Genomic DNA, 3,040 nt, shown 5'->3' on the forward strand with positions numbered 1-3,040 from the left:
TGGTCCATGGCCCTTTCTCTAGATGGTAATTTCACAGAGTGCTGAGAGATTCTGGAGCCAGCCAACTCTGTCTTGGGTCTCCTGTAATTGTCTTTGTTGTTAAATTTCAAAATCACTAGCCTTTTCTCCGGTTTTGTTGTTGTTGTCTGTTCTTTGTTTTTAGCTTGCCAGTGTGAGTATTTGAGACAATCCTGATTAGACACAATGAGAATATAAGACTTTAATTTTCTCAGGTAATATTGAGTATATTTTTCAGATAACTTCTTGTTTGCATATTTCTGCCCTGCTCTCCGTCCTCTTCCTTACCCACTTGCTGGTGTATGTTTTGATTTTGTCCCATTCTTCCCTATTCTGTTAAAATCTCTTGACTCCTGTGGCTCACTGACTTCACCAGACTTAAGTTTCTTTGCAGCAGCCCAAAGTTTGAATTGTAACTTGGCTAGAAGTTGTTGATTTGGGGAAAGCTATTTTTTGCTGCATTTCTTTGAAATTATTTATGACAGTCTATGTTTTTCCCCACAGAGACCATGTCTCTTGTACTTTGCTAAGAATGGAAAACAATTCTGGGAAGTTTGTTTGAATTCTACTTTGGATTCTTGTCAGGTGTTTACTTTCTCCTGACTTTCTTAGGAGACAAGCCTTTACCTAGATCATAGTACTTCTCTTTCTTGTTACTGAACAATAAAACACCAACATTTCCAATCAAGAGGGAAGGCTGACCTTGGCTTGCCCTTTGTCTACATAAGTACTGTAAAGTCTTCTTAGTGGCACAGATTGGGTTGAGAGACAAGTGCTCCTGGCTTCTATTTAATTTCCAAATCTTTAGAACTTTATATTGTATGTTCTGCTCAGATCAGAAGTCATTTTTAAATTGATCTCTAGGACTTTTCGATCTGATAACACATTATACTGAACTGACGCATGCTAACACATTGGAGTACATATTGCTGGCGGATTAATCACACTGTCTGCAGGAGTAAGGCTCCAAAAGGGCACCCTGCTATTATTACCCTGAAAACTGTCAAGGTCTTACAGATTTGGGGGGGGGTGTAGCTGTGAGAGTGGAGGTGTGGAAGAAGGAGGTGAGGATGAACCACTGTCTGTTGCTACACACCTGAGGGATGGTATGCAGGGCTGCCAGCCTGGTGAGAAATAGGCTTCCCTTGATTGATTTAAGAAGCAGAGTATGGTCAGGGGAAATGATATTTTTCACTCTTTTAAAAAGTCCATTTCCATTTCATTAGCTGATTCTTAGAAAAGACTTTTCTCAGTTATCTCTATGAGCACTCAGAAGACTAAGCTATTGCCTTATTCCAGGGGCTGCTATAACAACTTCATAGCCTCTTTTCTGTCCACAGGAATAGTCTTTCAAAACCTTTGTTTTCTCATCCCTCACATAGAGCAGAGGAGCATACCCAGAACCTTGTTTCAAAATCACCCTACTTATCCCTTCCCTGACCCCTGGAAATTGGGTTCTTTTTTCATAAACATATGATTAACCTAACTACCACTCCAAGCAAAGTTGCTCTCCTGAGCATGTTTATAAAATATGCAAATCCAACATGTCTTTTGCTTTATTATTGCATCCGTTATTTAGTTTCATGATAAAACAGTTGAGGGTGAAAAGGATAATTAATGCAATTAAGCTTCCATGGTTTAAAAATTCCCCAATTTTAGTAAATGTTTTAATGGAACTCTAGCTGGAAAACTGAAGAAAAAAATTTATTGCCTTCATTATAAATGCCAAATAGAACAAATGAGAATCCAAAATATTATATAAATGAGCCTTGGTTATTTCATAGAAGCCATGCCCATTGTTAATCTACATGTTTAGTCTTCATTGTGAATTATATATTTGTGTGTGGGTATGTGTGTGTGTGTGCATTTGTATATTTGTATAACTATTTGTTGAAGTAAATATTTAAAATCGGCCTCTGCCCAAGTCAACTATCTAAACTGCAGCAGCTCTGCCTAGCTCGGCTGGAGGCCACATGCGCAAAGCAGTTAGAACCAGCCTGCTAGAAACACCAGCCTTGCCACCCACGAGATGCCCGCGTGAGAGATGGCTCTGCCAATCTTGCATGCTGTCTCCACAAGGCAGAGCATTGCCCAGACCATTCCGCCATCCATGTGGGCCCAGTAAGAGAAGGAGACTCTAATTCTCATAGATTAATCAAAAGCTTTGTATGTTTGGTAAAGCTCAATAACCATATGCCCATACAGAGAGTTGTTTGCCAATTAGCTAACCTAAATAAAAGTAGTTACCTGCACCGCTCTCCATACGGGTGTGGCTTTCCATCCTCATACATCTCTGCCTCTCTCTCGTTCTCCTCTTCCTTTTCCTCTTCCTCTCCTAACTCCTCCTCTTCCTCTCCTAACTCCTCCCACCTTAGCTGCTCCTACAACTATTAATATGCACATATATTTTTCTATGTTTCTAGGAGATCATATTTATGGGAAATGAAAGGGCAATGTTTAATGTTTTGCTCCACTGTTCTTGTTGTTTTAAGATCTGTTTAGGATCCCTATGATATTTTCCATTAAACTTCAGGCCCTAAACTGAATTAATTCTATTCAGTATTCGGTTCACACATTAATTTTTGTTTTGTTATCTTTTCATTTATCTGCCTGTCTAGATATGCATATATGAATGTATGTATATAGGTATGAATTGTGTATTATGTATGTATGTTATCTATCTATCTATCTATCTATCCATTCATTAACCTAAAAGTAATAACTCATTCATAATCCCAGAAACTAAAGTAAAAGCTAAGGTCTTAACAGTAAAGCCCTGGAAGGTGAGGAGAAAGGATTGAAGGAGCCAGATGAGTCAAGGACACAAGAAAATCTATAGAATGAACTAATCTGACCCCATGGGGGTTCGCAGAGAGTGAGTGAACTGCCAACCAGAGAGAATGCGTGGGTTGGACCTAGGACCACTGCACATATGTAACAGGTGTGTAATCGGAACTTTATGTGGGACTCCTAAAGCAGGAGCAGGAGCAGGAGCAGGAGCAGGAGCAGGAGCAGGAGCAGG

At 39.6% G+C, this 3,040-nt stretch overlaps 1 pseudogene; it reads right to left on the reverse strand.

Moving 5' to 3' along the window:
• The window catches only part of LOC114629146, a 3,367-nt pseudogene extending 1,058 nt beyond the window's left edge, over positions 1 to 2,309 (reverse strand).
• Between the last annotated feature and the right edge of the window lie 731 nt (positions 2,310 to 3,040).

The sequence above is a fragment of the Grammomys surdaster genome, unplaced genomic scaffold, assembly GCF_004785775.1.
Source record: "Grammomys surdaster isolate TR1022 unplaced genomic scaffold, NIH_TR_1.0 278, whole genome shotgun sequence".
In the NCBI taxonomy this organism is placed as follows: domain Eukaryota; kingdom Metazoa; phylum Chordata; class Mammalia; order Rodentia; family Muridae; genus Grammomys; species Grammomys surdaster.